A 25,895-nucleotide genomic window follows, 5' to 3' on the forward strand; every position below is an offset into this window, starting at 1 on the left:
GATCAGCTCTCCAACAGTTGCTTCATAGAGCAACAACTTTCCAGAAGCATTTATAGCTCAGAAATGCTCCTCTGAACCTCCTTTTCTGAAACCTTCCTTTCAACACTATGTCCCATGGCCCTGGGTTTCACAAATGAGAGTTTTATCAACTATCAAAACCATTTCCCTTTGTCCATTTTAAGTGGGGCTCTCCAACATTCCTAATAGGCATTTAATAAATGCTTGACATAAATACAGGCTAGATTCTTGCCTTTTTGGCAACTCCAGCCTTCTCCTCCCTGCTTACATAAAGTTTTTGTACAAATAAATGGAGAAGAGTAAATGTGCTATAATAACAAGCATAGAACAATGTCACATTGAAAGAATATGTTTCTGGCACTGTATAGGGGGGAAAAAAAAACAACTTTATCCTAAGAACCATTGGTTTAGAAGTTCCTGAGTTCTGAGAGGACATTCCACTTGCCAGAGACACACGATTGTTGCTTTGCTCACCTGACAAGTTGGTAGTGACAAGCTGTCTATAACTTTGGCAGGAAAATTACTCCTGCAGATTTTCTTAAGCTAGAAACGACAAGCAAGTGTTCTCCCAATTGCTGTGGCTTTAAATGGAACGTCAATGGATGAAAATAGCATTTCTAGCTATTTGTCGAAACTGTCACAGTTCAGGAAGATGATAGCAAAACACATCAAGATTCATAGGATGCTACAGCTAGAAATGACCACAGGAATCTTTGAAGTCTTTATTTTACACATGAGGAAACTGAGGCCTAGAAAAGAAAATTTTAATTTCCTTTAGAAACATAGCTTAACCGGAAGGATTGCATCTGATCGATTGGAAGAAGAAGCCATTTTTTTGTGCAAAAGCCCACTGGTAGCATGATTCACAACATACCCTTTACCTGACAATCTACTCCACATACCCATAAATATTACTGTATGCTTTTCCAAATCATATTTCCTTCATAGGCAATATGGCAGAGTGGCTAGAGTGCTCTGTCTTCAAATTCCACCTGTAACATTTATCAGGTAAGTGATCCTGCAAAAAAAGTCATTTAACTTCTCAATCCTTTAGGTAAGGTCTTAAAGTTTACATAACAAGTCAAAAATAGATGATGATCTAAGTTGGTACAGGAAGTTCCCACACAGAGAATCCTCCCTTCTGATTGATTCACAGTTTATTAATCCATTTCCTCCCCTGAAGTAGTGCTCCAATGTCTTGCAGTATTGTGGAAGTGACCCTAGGCTCAGGAAAACAATGTCAACAGAAGACAAACTCAGGTAGCTCCTACAAATCTGGGAAGGCCTATTGCCAGAAGACTGGCCCCCATCTAAAGCTCAGTACAAAGTTGGCTACATAGGATATTGAATTCATCAGCCAGACGAACTCTCCAAGCCTGTGCACTACGTCCTAGAAAAGTCATGATCTACAAGGGTGGAAAGGAAGAAAGCAGCAAAGAGAAATCAAAGAACCTTAAAGTTGTGAAACAAATTACTATGAGGGGGACAAAAAATAAAGTCATCGAGTTAGCCTAAGAGAGGAGGGAGTAAGAGAGAATGATGAAGAGTGAGAGTGGAAAAAAAAAGAGTGAGAGTGAAAAGAGAAGAGAGACAAGAAGGTCAAAGTCAAAAGGAACTCTGCCACATCTTTCTGAGGTCTGGCACATTAGCAGCCTTGACATCTGGTGTTCGGCTGATTGAAAGTGCCAGTTGGGAAGTACATATGGTTAGAAGCAACATCTCAAAACCTGCTTGCACCCAAACGAGGGATGTCAGCCTGTAAGAAAAAGTTTGACACTGAAAACAACTGTTTCCTAGAGCCATGGGGAGAAGCAAAAGCAGAGAGATGAAGGAAAGAAATCAGGGTGACTCTGGAGCTCTTTGAAACGATAAGGGAAATTAACCATCAGGCTCATTTAAGAACGGTTCTAACAGTAGGATGAGTGACTCTTAAATCCTGTGCAGCTTAATATTTCAACATTCTAACTTCTAAAGCCCCTTCCAGCTTTAATAGCTTATGTTGCATGTGCTAACATTCTATGTTCTAAGGCTCTTTTCAATGTTCTTTGTTCCAATGTTTTACATTCTAAAGTTACTTCTAGCTCTGACATTCCATGATCTTGTTCTAACACTCTCTTGTACAAAAGTCTCATTCACTGATGACATTCTATGACTGGGATCCATCTCCCAGCTTCTGATTCCAGCCACAATAAAGGCACACAATGAACTATAACACTTAAGATAATATGTGCTGGTGAGGCAAAAGACTTCTCTTCTCTTGATTCTTCCTCTTTCTACTTTCTGACTCCCTGAAGTCTTGACACCTGGCATCACATAATCATAGAATTTTGAAAGATGAAAGGGAACTCAGTTGCCATCTAGGTCAATCCGTACATGACATGAATCCCCACTATAACACTTGATAAGTGGTCATCCAGCCATTGCCTGAAGACCTCCAAAGAGAGGAAATCCACCATCTCTTGAAAAGATCCATTCCATTTTTGGATGGCTTTGATTGTTAAGAGATTTTGTTTTGTTTTGTTTTGTTTTACGTCAACCTAAATTTGCCTCTGCAACTTCTATCAATTTTGTCCCTAGTTCTGCCTTTTGGGGCCAAAGAGAAGTAACTTTAGAGGTCATCTAGTACAATCTGTTTCCCCCATTTTATAAATGAGGAAACTGAGGTCTAGAGAAATTGTGTGAAGATCCTGAGCTCCATTTCATCAATACAATAATTATCAACTGACACATTGGTGTTTTCTAACTCTTGAAAAATAGATAATAAGGCATGGAGAGAAAATTATTGAATATTGACTATTGCATTGACTATTTCAATAAGTCACACACCAGATGTCAAGGTGGCTAATGTGCCAGACCTCAGAAAGATGTGGTGGAGTTCCTTTTGACTTTGACCTTCTTGTCTCTCTTCTCTTTTCACTCTCACTCTTCATCACTCCCTCTCACTCACTCTCTCCTCTCTTAGGCTAACTCGATGACTTTATTTTTTGTCCCCCTCCTAGTAATTTGTTTCATAACTTTAAGGTTCTTTGATTTCCCTTTGCTGCATTCTTCTTTTCCACCCTTGTAGATCATGACCTTTCTAGGACATAGTAGACAGTCTTGGAGAGCTGGTGTGCCTGATGAATTCAATATTTTAAATGAATTCAAACAACTCCTCCTCCCACCCTGGTGCCAGCCAAATCAATATCAGGAGCCCTAATAAGTCATGTGATTGGATTGGGGAGGTACATTTCTTTTAACAGGGCAAGCCTACATCGATTTAAAATGACAACCTTTATTCTTATATTGGCCCTTTGATTTGGCATAGATCTTTGAATGCAGAAGAGATGATATTACCTCAAGGCCTTAACTGCTGAGGAGTAGGTAAAGGTTTCTAAAAGGAATAGGATAGAAAACTGACTCCAGACCTTATTATATTGAAGATAATGGGAAGAGCACTCTTCAGAGTGTCTGTCTTCACCATCCTTCCAAGGGGTCCTTTTAGGTGGGTAGAGCTTAAGCTAGCTATAGTGCTGGTAGGTAAAGAATCCTGACAACTTCTTTTTCTCATTTTTGTTCTCTCTCTCTCTCTCTCTCTCTCTCTCTCTCTCTCTCTCTCTCTCTCTCTCTCTCTCTCTCTCTCTTTCTCTCTCTGTGTGTACCTCTGTCTCTCCTCTCTCTGTCTCTCTCTCACTGTCTCTCTCTTTCCTCTCTCTCTATCTCTTCTGTCTGTCTCCTCTCTGTCGCTCTCTCCTCTCTCTCACTCATTCTCTCTTTCATTCTCTATTTCATTCTCTCTCAGCCATTCTCTCTCTTTCCTTCTACATCTCTCATTCTCTATCTCTCTCTTTCATTCTCATGCTCTCTCACCTTTTCTCCCCATTCTCTCACATCTGTATCTCTCCTCTGTCTGTCTTTTTGTATTTTTATATAAATTGTTAATCTTATGTATGTCATTTAATACACTGAAAAACATAACATCTCATTTCATTCAAAGAAAGTGTCCATAGGCATCAGCAGCCTGCCAAAGTCTATTACACAGCAAAGGTTAAGAACAGCTGCCCTAAAGGATTCTGAGTTAAAAAGAACACAGGCCTTTTATGGTTATTGGGGAAATTTAAACTTTGAATTTTAAAGATAGAAGGGTCCTTAACAAATTTAATAAAGAAACACAGGCAATATTCATAATATCGTAGATTTAGAGCCAGCAAGCACTTTTTGGGTCATCAAGTCCACCCCATAATTTTATAAATGAGAAAATGGAGTCCCACAGAGGTCATGTGACTTGCCCAAGGTCCCACAGGTGGTAATTGTCTCAGGAGAGATGCAGACCTAGGTTTTTCCTAAGTCTAGGACTCTATCTACTACACAAGTCATATAGGAAGTAAATAATAGAACCAAGATCTGTTTTTGAACCCAGGTCTCCTGATTCAAGCCCAATATGTTTTTCCCAATACATTCCTCTAATCTGCTTATACTCAGCACCACCAACACCACCACCTGCCCTACCACAACTAGTGTTCCCAGAGTACAGGAGCACAGCAGGCTCAGAGAGTGAAGAGGATACAGTCTGAGGAGAAATGCAACAAACACAATTATGCTTCCCTAACCTCTCTGAATTCTTCCTTCTTTGACTTTGTTATCTCTCTCACTGACCTCAGCCTTTACCTTAGTCCATTTATCTTTTCACAATCCTGTTTCAGGTTGTTCTCCAACCACTCCCCACTGACCCTATGTTCTTTCATAGATCATGACTTATTCATCCCTCTTTCCCCCATAGTGCTAAGCAGATAGCACTATCATAGTTTCCTATGATTTAGATCTGAAAAAGATGTTAGGTATCATCTCACACATCATCCCTCAAAGTGGGAGATACTGTCCCTGGGAGTGCTGGAATGATCCATGGAAGCAGTCATAGCCTCGGGTACAATTGGGAGGCATTGAATAAAAATAGGTGGTGGTGGAAGCATAAGGAAAGAAGAAAAGAGAAGAAAATTTTGAAAAATCTTTCCTACATGTTTCATCTGTTGTATAACAGAGTTAATTATATTATATTAGTGTAGTGATTATATTATTTTCCAAATAAACACACAGAATGCAAGTTGTAACCAAACAATGGTCAGCTCCACTGACAAGTCTTAACAAGCAAGTGTTGGCAGGCAAGCATGTCATTCATTGTCAGGAAGTCCAGCATGCAACAGCAGGAATATGTGCATTTAAGGACTTCTTTACATATAATACTATACTTACATAATATTATGTAATCAAAATTTCAATGCAGGAAAAAAACCACAATGTATAATAAAGTATTAAATTTAAGATGTGTCATTTTAAAAAATATGTATTTTATGTTTTTTAAAATGACACAAATTTCAAAAAAAAAGTTAAAGGATTAAAGAAAGTAACTTTCCAGCAGGGTGCTGAGGATTTCTTTTAAAACGGGGTGGTAGGCCAAATAAGTTGGGGAACTTCTGATATAGGACAATCTCTTAATTTGTAGATGATTATAGAGGTCCATAAAGGATTTGTCCAAAGACACAAGGAAACGGCAGAATCAAGATTCAAACCCAGACCTTCCAATTACAGATACATTACTTTTCCACTACATCTCATATTTCGTAGATTTATTTTTGGATCAGACCTGTAATTTCATTGGTTTAGGGAAGTTCTAGTGAGGAAGCTCCCTCAGTACAGATCAGCACACTGCAATTTTTTAACTTATAGTCCTGGAGAGTTGCCTGATACACTTGACCAGATCACATAGCTCAAATACATCAGTGGTAGGACTTGAACACAGACTCTAAGAGTTCCTCCTATCTCTAAAGCAAGCTCTCCAGACACTGTCATGCCATGTTGAATTAAACTTAATTGAAAAAGAAAAATACCTCAAACAATGTATCTAGTTACCCAATGAGCCATTTTTTCCTTATAATAAGGAAGTCAGAAAACTGAGACTACAATAGCCCTAATGAATTTGTCTTTTCTCTTGGATTCTCTGAAGGAAAGGTATCCTATTAACTTCCAGTTTCCCTGAAACAGTGATAGGTTCCTAGTATGGTCCCTTATATAGGGACCTATATATGCAAAACTATATTTGCTATATGCAAAACTAAGACTAGAATACAGGTGTTCCGTCTCCTAGCTCACAGATGTAATTGATCAACCTAGTCCAACAATGGCTCCAACTATATTTTGTTAATTGACTGTTCATTATGCTGAATTGTCCAAATCAATCAGCTATGTTTAGTGCCCCTTAGACACAGACTAAGAGAAAAAAATAAACCTGAGGACAAAATGGAAATTGGCTGGCAAGGTGCAAGTCTAGTCCAAAAAGATTAGGAACAGTCTAAACAGAAATGGTCAATGAGTCTCAGCTGCATATAAATTAGTATTTTATGAACCTCAAGGTTAAGATTAAAGCTTAAAAAAGGCAGAGGGGATCAAAAACATGAATTAAAACAAATCAATCAAGAGCTTAAATGCCCTTCCCCAAGAACCTATGGCAAAGAACTTTGTTTCTATTAACAAAAATCTTGGAGTGCCCTGAGCTTGGATAAAAGCTATGAATTATGTAAAAAATGAAAGTGAATAGCAATGAGGTTGATGAGACTTAATATGAAGAATAAGCCATTTATCAAGGTGGTGAAGCAGACATTCAACTCTCTGAACAGTCTTGCCATTGGGAGGTAAAGGTAAGTCATCCATACAGAAATAGAAGCTAAAAACTGAGTAGCCTGATCATTTTTCAAAGATTGGCAAAAAAAAAACACCTGCCATTTAAGATCTTGAAACAATAGAATAGTTAAAGGTATTGATGACAATGGGAAACACTTTGCCTTAATGTCTCTGACACCTCCTCCACCAGAGTTCTCTCTTGAGGTTTCATTTTAAAGTGAAAGTGATACCAGGCTTTCAAAGTCTACGCCTGTGGAGTATAAGCTCTAGAAAGCCCTAGATGGAAAAGGTTCATGGTAACAGGCTAGGTGTCAGAATTTCAAGAACCAGCCTAGTTAAACATGGAGAGGCTCAATGAAAGAAGGTTGACTATCAGGTAATCACATTTTGGGGGCTCCAGAATCTTTAAAATTGTCTGCTTCCATCATCTCACAGGCTCTGTGAGTAAAGTTCTGATTTGTCCCCATAACTGATCAGATGTGACATTCACTCAAGTATTTAGGGAGAACCTACATTCAAGGCCTATACCACAAGATAAATAGAAAGATAGATAGATAGATAGATAGATAGATAGATAGATAGATAGATAGATAGATAAGAATAAGTGGACAGATGGATGGATGGATGGATGGATGGATGGATGGATGGATAAACAGATGCAAAACTAGAGAAGAAAGATTCATTAGCAGTTAACATGTGCAAAGCACTAAGATAGAGAGTAATCAAAACAGTTACTACTCTCAAGGAATCTGTATTCTCATGATAGAAGACAAAAGAGAGGAAAGAGGAGGGGAGCAAAGTGTTTGGTAAATGAAGATTATTGAGTGAGTCAAACAAGGAGTAAAGTGAGCATGGCCAGGCCCCTGCTGGAGAAGCTATGTGAAATATAAAACTAAATATGACATAGTTCTTAACCTTAAGAAGATTACAATCTACTAGAGGTCATTACCACTTAATATGTGAAATCTACCTTAAGAAAAGCATAGAAGATTGGATTAGATGATCTCTAAGGCACCTTCCAGATCTCCATCTAGGAAACTAAGATCTTTTTGTTTAAACCCTATCTTAAGTGCTATGGCTTTCTCATAAAAATAGTCTTTATTTTGTGTTCACAGTTTCTGTATTCATCAAAGAGAGTAGAACTGAGTTATAATGATCAGTCCTTTTTCCCTAAGATGGAATTTTGATGTGGCCAGGTCTCTACAATCAGAGAAAATTGGGGAGCTAAAGCAATTTTATACACACACACACATACACACACACACACACACACACACACACACACGCACATACACACACACAGAGTCAGACATGTGATTATATGGAATGCATGTAATATATGCCTAATACATGTGCATGTGCACACACAAATACTATATATACTATAAGCTACTAAAAGTTAAAACAATACTAAAACTTTTGGAAGATCTTGTATATCTGACATTTATGTAGTACTCAAGAGCTTTCAAATTACTTTGTATATATTTCCTTTGATATTCATAACAACCCTATAAGATAGGTTTCTTTTGACCAGACCTACAATTTCATTGGCATGGAGATTTTAGTGAGGAAACTTGCAAATACACCAACGATTAGCTGCAAGAACGATTTGTGTCCCTGCGAGCTTAACTTGCCCAGGGTCACACAAGCTAAACGTATCAGAGGCAGTCTTGAACTCAAGCCCTCCCAACTCTGAAGCTGGCTTTCTTTCCATTATGCCTTGTCAGGTAAGCTGGGCTGGCAGCTAGGAAGTCCAGTAGAGAGTGCTGGACTTGAAACCAGGAAGACATCTGAGTTGGAATCCTCATTCACACACTTAATAGCTGTGTGATCCATTCAAGTCGCTCACCCTCTGTCAGCCTCAATTTCCTCATTTATGAAATTAAGTTATTAATAGCACTTGCCTCTCACAGGGTTGTTGTGGGCATCAAATGGGATAACTCATATAAAGCACTATATAAAATCTAACCAGTATCATTATGTTGCTGTTAATGTGACGCAAGTATTTTTATGGTCGCTTTACAGATGGGGAAACGGAGACTCAAAAAAGGGACTTACCCATGAATACACAGTTCATATGTGTTACAGGTAGGCTTTGAACCCAGGTTCTCTTAAACCCAAGTCTACCATTCTACCCAATATGTTATTGTCCTTCTCATATGTTCATATATGTGTTAAGATTTGTCTGTAGAAGGAGTGTCATGCCAAATTGGAAACAGTGTGGGCTTCAAAATCAGGAAGACTTGAATTAAAGTTTTACCTCTCTCTGGTACTGGCTGTGTGCCTCCTGGCAAGTCACTTCACAGTAATGCAGGTAATTTTCTAACACTACACTTTGCAATGCACCTACTGGTCTGCATTGGTAGTGGGTGGTTTCTGAATTCTCTTCATTAATAAATTAACTGTTGTAGACCAAAAAAATAAAAAATTGTATCTATATATCACCTGGACAGAGATATAGATGTCATTGAAGATATAGAGAAAGAGAGACAGAAAAGCTAAAACCAATGAAATCACTGGAAGATGGATTCTACCTCAATTTAAGAGAGAATTTTCTAACAAGTCTAGCAATAGAATGGTGCCTTTGAGGTACTGAATTCTCCATCACGAAAGGCCTTCAAGCTGAAATCTGACCACCCCATTGGTCAGGAATGCATTGAGAGAATTGTTCTTTTCACTCAGGGGTTAAACTAAGTAGAAGCTACATGGTACAGTAGATGGAGTGTTGGACTTGGTACAAGGAAGACCTAAATTCTAATCCTACCTCAGACACTTTGTAGCTATGTAATCCTGGGCAATTTACGTAATCTTTCCCACCCTGTTTCCTCATGTAAAATGGAAACATAATAATACCTACCTCCCAAGGTTATTAGGAGGATCAAATGAGCTAACACATGTAAAGTGCTTTGCAAGCCCTAATGTTAGCTATTTTTACTATTTATTGGTGGTGTTATTATTAATTACATGCAATTCCAAGTTTCAATCAAACCATCAACACAGGAAAATACAATTACATGAATGTTGCCTATTATCCAAACTATTCTATTCAGCAGGGTGAAAATTTATAGAACTGGCCCATTAGTACACGTATCTTTGAAAGGCAGTGTGTACGGGCCAATGATTGAGGCCTAAAATTGAACAGGAAATTTTAAAGAGTTAATGACAGCACTCATCCCTGAATGAAATCTCCATCTTTTTAGAAATAATCTTCTTCCTACAATGATGGAATGGCTGTGATTCATGCCATACCAAAGTCTGAGGATTTAAAGTTAAATGTCATTCAAAGAAATGGTGAGAGTGAGTCATCTGTCACACATTACCAAACAAGAATTGCACAGATGAAGCTAATTAAAGGATGTCATCAGAGAGTATTATAACCAGAAAAGAAGGGGGAGAAGTCATATGGGGAGAGCAAAGCTGATGGATACTCTCTCTGCTCCAATGCTATCCAAGCAATGACCTAGAGAAAAGACCCCAAAATACTGAAAGACTCCTTTGTGTAGAATTTAACCTAAGGACAAAGCCAAGAGTCCCTCTGAAAAAGAGCATGTGGAGGGGTTGCAATCTGCATCTCTAAAGGGAATGTGCATATCACCAAAGTCATAAATTCATCAAAGTATTGAAGGAGGAGTTCTGACTTTGCTCACCTGTCTGGCAGTTGGTCAACAAAAATTTATTATGTGCTTATTATGTGCCAGACACTGTGCTAGGGCTGTGGATACAAAGAAAAGCAAAAATAGCCTCTGGCCTCCAGGAATGGTTCTAAGGGGAGGTACAGGGGAACAACATGTAAATAATGAGGCATATACAAGACACGTACCGGGTAAATAAAAGAAAGGTAATCTCAGAGAAAAGATACTGGCAGTGAGGGGAAGAGAATGGGATCTCCTGCATGATGTAAGATTTGTGCTGAGTTCTGAAGGATGCCAGGGTCAGTCACAGGGGCTATAATAAGCTCATTAACAGTAGGGATTGAGTCATTTTTCTTTCTTATATCTCCCAGCACCTAGCAGAGTACCTAGCATGTCTTAGGTACTTAGATAACTTTTTCATTGATTGACTGTTGAGTTTGGAGCAGAAGGATACTTTCCTTTGCAAAAAGAAAATTAAAGAGCTGATGATGAGGGAAGAAATCAGGAGACAGACAGTGGTTAAATTAATGAAAGTGCTTGAGTTTGAACTTCAAGATATTTTGCTAGGATTTTTTTTTATGTTTTGGGGTTTTTTCTTCAATTCCTTCAAGGCATTAAGTATAGCAGCTCCTGTGGAAATAGTCAAGGGAGCTAAATAAGTGAGTCTCTTGGAGCCTGGGGTGACAATTTTTATTTTGTGGGATCCAGGCAATCTTTGATTTGAGGTTTCTGCTGCTGTTTCTTCTCTTCAACATCTCTTTCAAGAGTCACACTATCTCAAGGATATCTCAAGGACTATCTCAAATTCATAAATAGAGGGAAATCACTGAGTAACCAATGCCTGGAGCTCCTCATTTCTCTACCACAATCTGGAAGAAGGAGAAACTGAGCTTGTGTACCACTCAGAAGTCATGGCCCCTGACAGCATCCTTTGGCCCCCAACCAAAGCTTTTCATGAAAACTAGAAATTCTGGTAGAGAGGATTTAGAAATAATCACAGATGAGTGATGCTTCTAATACACACCTTAGAGATACGGACCCCAGGGCAGCACTTTTCAATATTCTCTGCATTAAGAAGTCATCAGTAAGAATCCCAGATCACTGGGAGGGAGATGAGAAGAATGATCTGAGTTCATTCATTCATTCAGTCATTCATCCATTTATTCAAAAGCATACTCATTCAAAAAAGACAGCAATGCACACCATCAAGCAGGGAAAATTCTAATTGGGTTGCATTTAATAAGGAAAATAATCTTCATAAGCAAAGGTGGTCCGAAGGAGAAAGCCAAAGGCCAGTAAGCAAGAGATCAGTATATAATCTCTACAGGAAGAAAAGGAGAAGGGAAGAACAAAGAAGGAGGAGGAAAGAAGAGGTTATTTTGCTGTTTGTCCTCCATTCTCAGAGGACCAATAACATTGTGGGAGTGATGTCTTGACTTGAACATGAATTGGATATGAGTGGGGCAGAGCTGAGTAAAATTGTAAGCCTTGCTTTCTCCTCCAGAGTCATTGAAGTCCAGTGGCAAGACAAAGGTCTAGATGACCATCTGATAGCCCAGAATGCAGTAGGTTGTCTTGGTCTTTCTAAATTAAGGTCTTTCCTAGGGCTCAGTTTGTCTGGGGCCACTCCATTCCATGACTAAGAGCTAAGTAAGAGTTGAGACAAAAGATGGCTCAATTACCATCACAAAGATATCAACCTGGGAGAGGAAGACCCTCAGAGTTTCTGACCAGAATAAAAAACAATTGCTATTTATTCTTTCTAAATCATCAAAACCTAAAGAACGAATCAGTGAGGTCTGGATTGGCTCTATTATTGGTCATTCAATGAAAGCCAGAGTAATTGGGGTTTTAAAGTGAGGTCTGTCTTGCAGAGCTGTATTTCAAAAAATAAAAATAAAAACTTTGTAGGACAAAAATTAATTTGTCCCAGATTTTTGAAGAAAAGTAATAATAAATGAAGAAGAAAAAGAAGAGGAGGAGGAGGAACAAGAAGAAGAAGAAGAAGAAGAAGAAGAAGAAGAAGAAGAAGAAGAAGAAGAAGAAGCAAAAGAAGAAGGGGGAGGAGAAAGAGGAGGAAGAGGAGGAATAAGATGAAAAAGAAGAAGAAGAAATAATTCCATTGGCTTAGAGAGCTATAAGGGGAAATCTGACAAAGATTTTTGCACCTCACCTAAGTCCCCATTATACAAAAAATGCATAGTCTTTTGATTTCCTCCATGTCAAAATGTAGTCATAAATATATATATATATATATATGTACATATATATGTGTATATATATATATAATATACACATACATACATATATACATACACACACACACACATATACATACACATATATATGTATGGTATGTGTGTATGTGTATATCTAGGAACACTAAGGAGGCCCAATAAGGTATCAAGAGTCCCCTGCCTGATAACCCCAGGGATAGCTCCAGAGCTGCTGAGAGAATGCCTTGTGAGTGTTCAGAGCAACCAAATGCCACCATGTGAGAGAAAAACTACATGTAGTTCATCTGCTACCCAAGCAGATGCATTCAAAATCACAAAGCCAGGCTTCAGGGTAATGTGGCCATGGGGCCAAGGGCAGGATTTCATAGAATGAAAGCAGAAAAAAATGTGATGGTTCCTGCTACAGAGTGAATTTAGGCAGCATCATTTCAGCTAAGATATCTTCTAAAGGCCAGTACTTAAGGCCTTCTGTGGTGGGCTCTGTAGCCCTGACTGCATCCCATTCATTTCTTCCTTCTGCTTTTCAGCTATAGGGTAACAACTGTTTTTTCACTTATTCTCCCTCAGTCATCTATGTGCCTACTTATTAATTAATAAATTATCAATAAATAATAAATAATTAGTAAAATTAATTAATAAATAATTAGTGGTTAATTAATTAATAAACAAATAGGAAGTCAGTGTAGCCCATAGGATCACCTCACTTGACCCAGGGTTAGTTGCCCATTTCTTGGCATTTTATCAGTGAAAATCCTCTCTAAACTATAACTTATAAGCCTCCACATTTTAACTTTTCCAGTCAGCCATAGAACATGCTTAGTTCATAACAAAAATATTTTTTACTAAATAGCAATGTAAATAAAGTACTTATAAAAATCCCCTAGTAAACCTTGAACTCATCTGTTTATGAATATAACCAATTCAATAAGAAGAGGATACTGCACAGGAATTATGAGTGGGGCGATGATACACAGAAAACACATGTGTACACACATGAAGTAATGCACATATTTAGAATATGTAAGCTATCAGTCAAAAGCCAGGAAAAGCCTCCTTAGGCCAAATAACACAGTGCTCATGAATAAACTTGGTTAATATAGTCATCTTCATCATTGTGTAGATTTTGTGTTTATTGTGTTTCTCAAAAGATAAAACAAAGTCATTTTAGAACATAGATATTACAGGATTCTAGAAGCTTAGTGTAGAAAGGAAAGTAAGAAGTCACAGATACCTTCTTCAACAGCCTGATAAATGGTTGTCCAGTTTCTTATAGAATACATCCAGTGATTAGCAGCTCACTACTTTTCAAAGCAGTTCAATCCATTATGGAATAACTCACAAGATTTTCCCTTCTAGATAGGGGATGATATCATTTTACCCAGCATCTCTCATAACACTTTTTTAAAAATCTCCCTAGTGTATTCAATGTGTACTCTTTTGTATGATACTTATTTGCACATGTATGTAACTGGGCTTCCAACCAAGAATGAAGCATTTTCTGGACTCCAGCATTAGCAGAGAGATGACTACTAATTGGTGGAGAGAGTGCTGATTGAACATAAGAGAAGGAGGTGTTGCCAAAGTTGCTTCAGGAAGAGACATACATGATTTCACACTCTCTTTGGGAGTAAGACATGTAAAAAGACTTTGGAAGCTGCAGATTTATTGAGGTTTTCAGCTCTGATTAGCTGCTAAGGGGAGAGAGTGCAAAGATTCTCAGCCTCTTCAGTCTTTTCCAACTAGCCCAACCATTGTGATTTGAACATAGAACAAAGAAACATGATGGGAAGTAGAGAGGGTGGAGGTATTTGAAAGCAATTTCTTCACCACAATTTCAAGCAGTAATTTTTTTTCATTGAAGGAATCAAAGCCTGGGAATACTTGGGGGTGAGTGGGATGGATAGAAGGGTATCTTAAGAATTAATAGATAAAATGGACTTCTGAATACAAATCAGATGAGAATTGAACGGAAGGAGTCAGAAGAGCAAGTAGAGGGGTCCAAAGAACAGACATAATCTGAACCCAGACCTGCAAGCAGGCTAGGTTTCATAGCCCTTGGCAGAAAAAGCTACAGTTCTCCCCTGCAATGGAAAGGTTTCCTAACCACGGCATCTCCCAGTGGATCATTGGTTGATAAAATAGTCATGACCTTGAAGATGGCACTTCAGCTGAAAACTGCAGCTGAGACCCAACAGTTGAAAGAGCTGACTGACTGAGTTTTGTCTCTGCTTTTCAGCAGCGATAACCACAGCACTCCCCAGCAGATGATGGATGGGTAGGTAAAAACTAGCTAGAGGAGAAACGCAATGTTTAATGGGGAATAACTGGTACATAATTCAAGGCAGGGGACTGCAGAGATTTTATGCCTGTGGGGGAGCAGCTTCAACAGAAAGCAGTGTGGAGATATCACTAGAAGACATTGGCATCCTTACATTGCTGGAGGTATGTACTCTTTCCCATATGTGTATGACCCACACATGTTGCCTTTGTACATCCACTCTTCTTGCGGAAGGTGTGAATGTTGGTGAGGAAAAAAATTGAGCTCAAGATTCATGGGAGGAAAAATTTTTATTAATATGCTGTATCATTAAATGTTTTTGTTGCCTTGAGCTAGGTGTATCTTCTGGCACACTAGACCAAGTAAACACTTCAGCTAGGGCTCGTGAGCCCATGTGTGGTGGAATGAACAGATATGACATTCATAAGGCTTATTTACTGTACTAAATGGTGAATTCTTGGGCTCAGGGATTGTGTCTTATTTGTCTTTTTATCTTCCTTATCACCTAATGCAAAGTAAGTGATTTATAAATTTATTTATGAATAGACAAATAAATGAATGGATGAACAAAATCACTAGCTGTCATTTGGAGAATTTTAACTCTAATATGATACCTAAATATTTCATTCCCCCAAAAAACACAAAGAAAAATAATGGAAGTGAATTATATCATTTTAGGGGTCATCCTGCAATATTTCAGCACATGGTCTACAGGGCCAAGAAAATCCAGTCAGATCCCCAACCTCAAGGCTATGGTGACCCAGAAAATAGACTCTTAGGAGAAGAGAGATGTCAAAAGCAACTAAAAGCTCTCTAACTCTAAAAATCCCAGTTTAGGATAAAAAAGAAAGAAGATCAATCCCATGGCCTCAGGGCTAGAAAGAAATAAACTGACAATGGGCAGCAGAAAGTACCTTCAATTCAAAAGAACAGCTTCTGGAAGAGGGAGAGGTTCCACCCTAGTCTTTCACTGTTTATACCTCCCTCATTCTTCTACCTGTTTCTGGCTTGGCAAAAGTCATTATCCATTGGCAAACTACGTAGCTCATTTTCCTTCTGACAGAAAGCAGGCCAGCCTTTAAGATTCACCGAAGGTATTAAGCTCCTTAATACAACAAAGGTCATATGCTTTCCACTATAGAAAAGCAGATATAAGTCAGCAAAAGAGAACGAGTAGAGGGTAAACCCAGAAATTCTGGGAAGAATTCCTGTACTCCACAAAATGATGATGAAGATGCACATGTGACATGAGGAGAGAGATTTGCTACTGGTCATACCACCTGATGGTTGATGATGTTCTACTAAAGGACACTGAGGACACAAAGGTTGCTGTTTGTCCTTCATTTTCCAAGAGTACCGTGACATCAGAGGGAAGATGACATGACTTGCAATTGACTTTGATTTGAGTGAGGGAGGGCTGTGCAAAGTTACTAGCCTCACTTTCTCCTCCAGAACCATCTGGGTCCAGTGGCCAGATATGGATCAGGACAACTGGAGATGGCCCAGGATGCAGTGGGGGAACCTTTGCCTTTTCAAGCTAAGGCCTTTAAAAGGTCTTAGTTTGACTGAGGCAACACCAATTCAGTGATTAAGGCTTAATAAAATGAGGCAAAGAATGGCCTCTTTAAAAAGAAGTAGATCAGCTGATGCTTGAAGAAGGAACCCAGAAAGCATTTCCAGGGATTCTCAGGAGGAAACTAAAGGCCTCTAGGTGCATAGGTGGTATTTTCATCACTGCTGATTATTAGAGGTTAGAGTTTCCAAAGAAAAGAGGTTTAAGAAAGGGGACAATTTATTGTAAAAGATGCAGTTCTTTGTTGTATTTCTAGTCCAGAGATTAAAATTTAGGATCAGGTAATGAAGATCTATGAAGTGGGACATTGTCCTACCAGAATAACTCAAGGAACCCTTAAGTCCAGGTTAAGCTGAATCTTGAGATATATGCCAATGGTAAGACAAATAGATTTTAAAAACTATTGTTGGGTACAAGAAGGAGATCCAAAAAAAATGTAAAGGGTTACTTCTTGGAATGAAAGAGAAAAAACTAATGATCAGTGGAGAAGAGGCAGAATTACTCAACCCTTATTCTGTTTCTATAATTTCTACCAAAAATAATGATCTTCAAACTGGGAAATATAGAACTAAGATGGCTAACAGTGAATAGAAAGTAAGTGAGGAAAGGCATGAGGGGAAGGGGAGGGGGAAGATGGGCAGAATGGGGAGGGGGACGGAGGCAGGGAGTAGCCAGCTACTTTACTTTCATTTTCAGCATACTTTTCCAACGCTTTGGTGCATTTGTTATCTCAGGGAAGTGGTGTTCATGCATCTTTTTTTTAATTTTTGTACAAAAACATTTCTTTAGAAAAATGAGCCATGATCTTGTCTGCCGCATGGCAGATAAAATCCTCAGCTTAGAGAAAATGCCTTCATAGGTACATCTCTACCTCCTCCCTCACTGATTTGTAAGGAGGCACACAGTAACACACAAAGAGGAAGGGGCAGGTGAAGGCAGAAAGTTGCATATCTATGAAGCGCTGAGCTGGAAGGAAAGGAAATAAAGAGGCATAGAAAATTATACAGGATTTCCCTGGCATTGCCACTCCTCAACACAAGAAAGGGATGGACAAAGGGAGAGGAGAGTGAACAGTATCAGCACAATATTTACATTGAGAAGGTCCTCGTGGAGTGGCCCTTTGATGAAGATGAAGATGGGGAACTGCAGAAATAAGATCACTGCTGTCAATATCATCACTGTCCTCTAGATCTTCCCAAACTGCTGGGAAGGAAAGGTCAGAGCAAGGAAGGCAGTATTCCCTCCCTACAGGAAAGACCAACTGATAACTTATAGGAAGAAGAAAGATTCCCTTCCCTGGTGAAGATTGCAACCTCTCAATGTTCTTACCCTGTGCTAGGTGATACTGGCTTGAAGTGTTATTCTTCCCAAAACGATTTTCATTTTAAGTGGATCTTGAAAGTCAAATAGTCTTATATTACCGGCCCAAAGGATTGAATCTCCAAAAGACCAAAACGGGGAAGATATTTTGTTTACCTGGATCTTCCTCATTTCCTTCGATAAAAATAGATGAATTCTTTACTTTCCAAATGACTGACTCTTCAATTAATCCTCAAAGTAACCCTGGGATAGGGTTCTAGCAAGTATTGTGAGCTCCATTTTTCAGATATGGCAACTGAAGCTTAGAGATGAAGTAACTTCCCCAAGGTCACTCAGCTTGGAAGGGACAGAGCCAGACTGCAAGGCGTCATGACATTAAAAAACATTGTTGCTGTTGTTGTTTCCATTCCATAGTGCTAATTAAGTGCTATATAAGTCAAACTTCTTTGTGAAGCTGGCCACATGCACTTCTGGCTTAAGGGACCACAATTTAAATTTACCATAACCTATAACATGCTACATGTTTCATAGGGCAATGAACTTGAAATCAAGAAGAGCTGGTTTCAAATCCTGTCTCAGACAGGAAATTAGTTGCATGACTCTGAGGAAGTCATTTAACTGGTATATGCCTCAGTTTCCTCTTCTGCAAAATTAGAGAGGGGTTTTAGATTCTGTAGATTCTCTTTAGATTCTTAGATTCTCTAAGATTCCTTCCAGTTCTAAATGCTGCAATCCTGTGATCCCTTTACAAAGTTTGTCTTAGGGGACTGGAATTCAGGCTTCTGACACCACAGCCTACAACAGCATGGCCTCTGTTAGCTAAAGTCAAGAATATCCAAGTTTAAGTCTTGGATACATATGCCAATGGAAAATTACTTTTGCCAAGCTAGAGACAAATAAAGGAAGGAAGGAAAGATAAACCCTCAAGGGACAGTGTGCTCAATAAATATTTGGATGGGTAGATAGAGGCATGGATGTTCCTGGAGGGCAGAGACAATGTCAGCCACATTTGCTTTCTCTCCCAGTGCTTACCTAGTGCAGTCATATGCACCCAGAAGGCACTTTACAAATGTTTCTTGAATAGAATCGAATCATTTCCTGAAAGAGTCCAAGTGTGTGGTCACTTGGCACTCACATTGATCTGATACTGTCCCATTTCCCTCTTGTCATCTCCAGCACAAGCCCTTGTATTACCATCCTAAAACATCCTGAGTTGTATCTCACTCCTCTCTCCCATTTTCAAGTGTTTCATGGAAAGATTCCATTGTTCTTCATTTATCTTCATTTCCTAAAGCCTGAGTGCTACTTCTAGCCCAAAGAGTTCACATATTTTACTTAAATGTGGAGATATTAGTCATCTCCTCAACAGGTCAGTCAATTTGAACAATGTGTGTCAAATATGACAACTTTCTCTGAGTGTGACTCAGTGAATTCCTAAGTAGCAATATAGGGCTTTTCAGGATTAGTGTCTTTCACGGGTCTCCTCAGACTTCTACACCCGTATACTTTCAGCCCAGGATCTCAAAGTAATGTTTGGAGCTTTTTTGATATGAAACAGAGGTATTTGGAATGTAAAGAAGTGCTATACACACAGGATTCCAAAGTAATTTGAGATCAGATATCAGGGTTCATCTAATTTGTTAGGAAAACTATTTGTTACCTATTGGTGTGAAAATCATGTTTACTGCCTATATTGCTAGGAGCAAAATACAAAGATTTCAAAGTTAATTTTCTCTCATAAATAATGTATGCCCAAGTCTCAAACACACAGTCCTTTTGCACAGGGCTATGTACGTGGACTGCTGATGCCATCTACTGGGAGATACTGTTTCTCTAGATTCTGGTCTGTGGAGTACAGGAATATTCCTAGCCCATTTTCTATACGTATGAATAAGGTCCTGGGAGTCACACTATAATGGACTTTCATTTCAAGGGAGATGAACATTTTTTTTCAGGAATGCACAGCCAAAAGCTGTTTCTTATTCGTCTTTGCTTAGTACAGCAGGCAAGAAACTATCCCTGAACCACAGGCACAGAATGATAGCCGATGTAATCTCTAAACTAGAAGGATGTATCAAAAATGTTTCCCTCCATGGCAAGCTGGCATGCAGCCTGTACAATGAAGCAGGAGAGGCAATGAAGACTCGGATAGCTGATCAATCCATCAACAGACATCTGTCAAGCACCTACTATGTGCCTTAGAAACTGTCTCTTTGCCCTTCTCTGAATGAAAGTGAATCAATGTGAGGATCAGAGAGGCTCATGGGATTGTAGTTTTAGAGTTAAAATGGATCGTCAGAGGTCATCCCTTTCTTTTCATAGATGACAGAACAGTCTCAGAGAGGTGAAGCTACCTGTCTAATACCAAACGTGGGTAATAAGTGGCCGAGGCAGGTTATGGGATTCTCAGCACCCAACTCTCCACTACTTCAAATTACCTTTCTCATTGGAAAGGCTTCTAGTTTAGCCTCCCCACGTTACTTTTCTCATTGGATGCTTTAGATGACATAGTAAATGTTATTGCTCTCATTTTGCTGCCTGGAAAAATGAAGTCAGAAAAAGTAATTGTCCTCAGGCCAGTGTAGCAAATCTTCATGGCACTGGAGAAAGGATGCTGAGTTTAGGAAATCTGAGTTCAAATCTTTCCTCAGATTTGGTTTGCTTTTTAATATGTTTGTTTGGTTTTTAGCTATGTGAAGAGGAGCAAGTAGTTAATATCTCTGAAACCCAGTTCCCTTACTCATAAAACGGGAATAATATCACTAATACCACCAACCTACATAGGTTCTTAGAGGAAGAGGGAAGTCAGTAAGTCAGTCAACAAGTGTTTTTTTAAACACTTAAGAGTCAGGCACTGTGCTAAGCACTGAGGATAGAAGAAAGACAAAAACCTTGGCCACTGCACTCACAAAGCTTTCATTCTATTGGGGGAGAAAATATGCAAATAACTAAGTATGTACAAGATAGATACAATGTAACTGGGAGGAAGTTGTTGCTGTTGTTGCTGTCCTTCTGAAGATGACCATGACATCAGGAAGATGATGCCATGACTTGCAAATGAATTGGATTTAAGTCTTTGGCCTCACTCTCTCCTCTGGAGTCATTTGGATCCAGCGGCAAGATACAGATCAGGCTGACTGGAAATGGCCTCCAAATGGGAGGTCATCTCAGGGGAAGGCAAAGCACTGGAAGAAGGTTGGGGTGGGGAGGCCAACAAAGGTCTCTTGTAAAAGGTGGAGCTTTGATCTGAGTATTTAAGGAAGCCAGGAGGCAAGGGTGAAATGGGAGAGCATTTCACTAATTCAATGTGAGGCAGCATAAGGCATTTTTTGCACTACAGGGACTCCTCCTTTCCAGGGAGGAAAACCAGAAGGGTATATCCTTTGTGTGGATCTCTTTCCCTGGGTCTGCTGAAATGTTGCTGAACTCTTTTGTAGTCCAGGTACCATAAGGAATACTACCCTCTGATTAATTTCTTTTGAGATGCAGTAAAAGATTGGTCAGACTAGTCCTTTGTGAGGGCACCTCAGTCCTTCAAAGGGCATCAGCAGGAGATTCTAATATGATAGTACATTCAAAGAAATTATAAGATTTAGAGCCAGACTAGACTTTAAGGATCACCAAATCTAGCACCTCATTGTAGAGATAAGGAAAATGAGTACAGAGAGAAGGAATATGCCTGAGGTCTGATAAGCAATGAGCCTCTGGGGTGAGATTCAAACCCAGGTCTTTTGAGTCACAACCCAATGCTCTTCCCAGTAGGCATGCTCATCCTTATGTGTCCCCAGTGGGAAAGATAAAAAGTCCTAGCTGGACTGGGCATTGTAATTCATCAACACCAGCCCCCTGTTTTTAAGAGGAAGCCCAGAGAGGCAAAGTGAATGTCCCAAAGTTGCAGAGATAGTTCGTGCTAGAACTGGAGCCTGACCCACATCTTCTGACCTTCAAAGCTGGCTGCTCTTTCCCCAACCACACACTGACTCCTGAGTGCCCAACAGTGGATTAATACATGGAACATAAAATTTTATAAAAATGAATCTGTGCAGAGTGAAGTACAAACCAGAAATGAACATTTGGCAGAGAGAGACCATTTAATTAATAACAGGGTTACTAAGCATTTCATGCTCATAGATGCAATCAGTTCCTTTCATAAGTACTCAACTGAAGGACTTTCACTTGAAAATGCTACATGTCCTCATTCAAAAATCAACTTCAAGATTTATTTTTTAAAGAGACATTGTGAAATATTTTGGCAATGAATAATGATATGTTTCCTCTCCTAGAACCCATATTTCTGCCTCACCTATGTCTCTTAAACTCTCTGTCTGCTCAACTTAGTGCTTCAGCAAGATATTAAATAAAGGAAGTTATTCGAGTTAAAATTGTGAAACAAAGTATAGTACTATTGTCAGAAAGAAAATCTTATATAATGATGATTTATTATTATTTGTACCCATGTGGTATTGCTGTAAATAAGAATTACTTAAAACAAAATGAGGTAGGGACAATTCAAATACTTTTTCTTCATCCTTTACATTAATATCAAACCTGAATCCTGAGACCCGGCAACAGCAGGGAGGACTGTTGAAGACTTGTGAATTTTACAGGCTGGAAAGCTAAAGAATTTCTTTCTTTTCCCTCTGACACAGAGGTTCCCAACTGTGTTCTCCAGTCTTAGGCAAGACTATTCAGTCCATGAGATCTGAGAAACCAGCACATGCCTGCCTTTCTCAAGCAAACTGTTACATTCCCCTGTTCTTTGAGGGTCTCCATTGTTCTGTCTCCTCTCTTTAACAACAAACTGGACATATACAATCTGTCTTTCCCTTCCAGGTGTTGACCTAGATAAAACTAGGGAAAAGTTTTTCTGTTTAGTATTAACCCCTCTTTGACATGAACCCTTAACTTCTCCTCTATAATATATTCAGAGCACAGGATAAATATGTTAAGGATCTCTGATCGCCTCAGAGAAACTCTCCACTGAAAAATATTGAAACTTATATCTAAGACTTAGAAATCTTGGAGACTTTCCAGAAGATCCAAGGGGTTAAGTGACTTTCCCGATGGTCACATTACAGAAAAGTGTCTGAGGTTGGGCTTGAACCTACGTTTTTCTAGTTTTGAGTGCTATTAAAATTATGTTACCTATCAGTGCCCCAAATCAGAACTCAACAAATTTTTGGTCCTTTGACATGAGTTTCAGTATTCTAGTCCCCACCTTCTGTTTCTACTTAATTTATAGAACTGTAGGATCACTAAATTGGAAGCCACCCCCCCAAGGCTGATCCAACCCAATCCATTTCTCAAGGTATGAATCCCTTCTATAAGATCCCAAAGGAATAGCCATCTATATCCTGAATAGAAGCAGTAACAGGTAACTCACTATTTTCTGACTGATCCCATTCTGATTTTAAGGAATCTTTCTTATATTAAGCTGAATTCTGCCTCTCTCCTACATCTATTCATTGTTAGTTCTGCTGAAATGTACATTTGCCTAAAAGACTATCTTATGGAGAACTCACACAAGGCAAGCGCTTACATGGAGGTCAGAAGAAATACAAGGATGCTCTAAAGTTCTCTCTGAAGAACTTTGGAATCAATTGGGAGACATGGGAGACATGGGCACAATACCATCCAGCATGGCATGCTTGCATCAAAGAAGGCTCCATGATCTATGAGCAAAGAAGAATTGTAGTAGCTCAAAAGAAAAATGAGATGCACAAATTTAGAAACATCTCAACTCCAACTGTTCATATGGACTATTCTTGCCTGACCTGTGGTGGAGCCTTCTGAAATTATATTAATCTGATCAGCCACAGTCAGACACACTATACCTTGACCCCAACATAGTGATGTTATTTTGGTGCTCTTCAAACACAAAGGACAACAATCAACCAATTTAGTTCTGCCACTGGGGCCAAGTCTAATCTTTATCCTACTAGAAAACCCTTTGAATATTCAATTAAATTAAACAGACATTTCCAAGCACCTACTCTGTGAATGATACACTTCGCACTATAGTTATTCATATATATTTATGCCACATCAGCTCCTCCCATATCTTAGAATTATACCATAAGGGTGGGGAAAATAACTTAGTTATATTTGTATCTTTCACAATATCCACCAAAGTGTTGTTCTCAGATTAGTACCATCATTTGTAAGTTGTTGGTTGTATAAGTAGAAATGCATAAGTAGGGACTCAAGGCCTAAGATGGAAGTCAGGGGGAGTATTATTTCCTTTCAATGAGGTTATCCCTTGGACCTTGAAAGAATTTGAGTGTAATTATATGGTGATCTTTCTTTAGAATTCAGACCTGCCTTTATGAGAGCCTGTTGGAGTGAATGAGTCAAACTAGACAGCGGATTTATAAGTACATATCCAATGCAAGGTGTGAAATTCTGGAGTGGATGTCAAAGTCTATTGTAGGAACTCCACACCTGAATTATATTGTGGGGGTTGCCATACCACTGTTATTATATTTAGAATTGTAAAGCTGGAAAGGATCTTAAACATTATCTAGTTCAAAAATCTCATTTTACAGATAAGGGAATTAAATCTTAAAGAGGTTATTACTTGTCCACTGTCATAAAGTGATATAGAGGCAGAACTGAGACTTCAACCCAAGTATCTTAATTTTCAGTTCAATGTTATTCCCATTACACTAGTGGTATTTGGCTACAAATGGAAATCTACCAGCAGATGTGTCTATCCCTGTATCCTGGAGGCTAGAAGACACTACCTACAGTACAAAACTCTGCTATATCCCATGGCACTTGTCCAGCAGCTTCCACAGAAGAAAACTATTGGACTCTAAATGGATTCATTTGCAAAAAACCAACTATTACCAGATTTGGAGTTTCAGGCAGGGATCACTTTTTCATCTTTAGGTACCTTATAACTTTATAAACATCATAAACATATTTTATCACAAACCAACCCTCATTAATTCTCTCGTTTTTCTCAGGAATGTCCCTATTCCAAAGACTCATAGCTAAAGGAAAGAGAATGATGTGGTTTCTATCAGTAACTCCCTTATTCACATGATTTCTGCCTGAAATACCAATACGGCCCAACTGTCCCATTTCCAGTGATCCACACCACGACTGGGTAACATTCCACCTGCCATCTGTCATTCTTTTTATGTCTGGCTTCTGCTGCAGAAAAGAAAACGGATTGTGTTTTCACATGTAAATTAAATTGATGCCTGTAATAAAACACCTCGCTGAATTGTGTGATTTTGCAAATGCAGCCTTTTCAGCATAGTCATGTCATATAGGATGGAATCATAACAATATATCACCCAAACTTGTCTACATGATCATAATTCAGAATGAATATAAATGAGATATGGGTTGACGTAGGAGAAAGCATACGGGAATGGTAGTCAAGAGATCTGGATTGTAGTCCTGAAATACTAGTAAATTAGCTGTGTGGTCAATCTTGGGAAAGTCACTTCACTAATTCTTGGTTTCTTCACTGTAAAACAGGGGAGATAGACTAGATTGTCTATCTCTAAGGTCCCTTCCAACTCAAACTTCCATAAAATGCTGACCCTTTGTAGTATTCTACCTTATTTACCTTAGTATGTGATTATAATTAGGTAAGTAGAGTCACAAAGATAATAGCTCTAGCAATTAGTGTTTTCTCTAAAAATAGAACTGTCAAATCCCCATATAGGATGATAATGACTCAATTGTATCAGTAGTGAGCATCCCATCACTGGAGAGATTTAGTGGGAGAATAGATCATGACTTCTCAGGATATACTGTAGAAGGTATTCATGCTTTAGGCAAGGGTTAGACTAAATGCCTCTGAGTTCCATTCTAACCTTTAGTTTCTATGGTTTTATAGCACTGAGGTGAGTGCAATGAATTCAGTTTTCAAATGAACCTGATATTTCAAGACCATAGTCTAATTCCCACCCCAGTGTTTCATAAATGAACACCCATAGTACCAATGGAGTATGGAATGACAGACCAGAGATGGTATAATGAAAATCCATCCTCATTTCTAGAATTCTATGCACTTCAATAAACATTTACTAAGCACCAGTCGAAAGACTCTAAAAATGTGTTTATTCTAATCTTTCCTCTATACTCCAAGCAAACAGGACTCCTTGACATTCAGACTACTGTAACTTTCCGTCTGCCCTACTGCTGATCCTCCTATGTCTCCCTCT

The sequence above is a fragment of the Phascolarctos cinereus genome, unplaced genomic scaffold (genome assembly GCF_003287225.1).
Source record: "Phascolarctos cinereus isolate Bilbo 61053 unplaced genomic scaffold, phaCin_HiC Scaffold_726;HRSCAF=1367, whole genome shotgun sequence".
NCBI lineage: Eukaryota > Metazoa > Chordata > Mammalia > Diprotodontia > Phascolarctidae > Phascolarctos > Phascolarctos cinereus.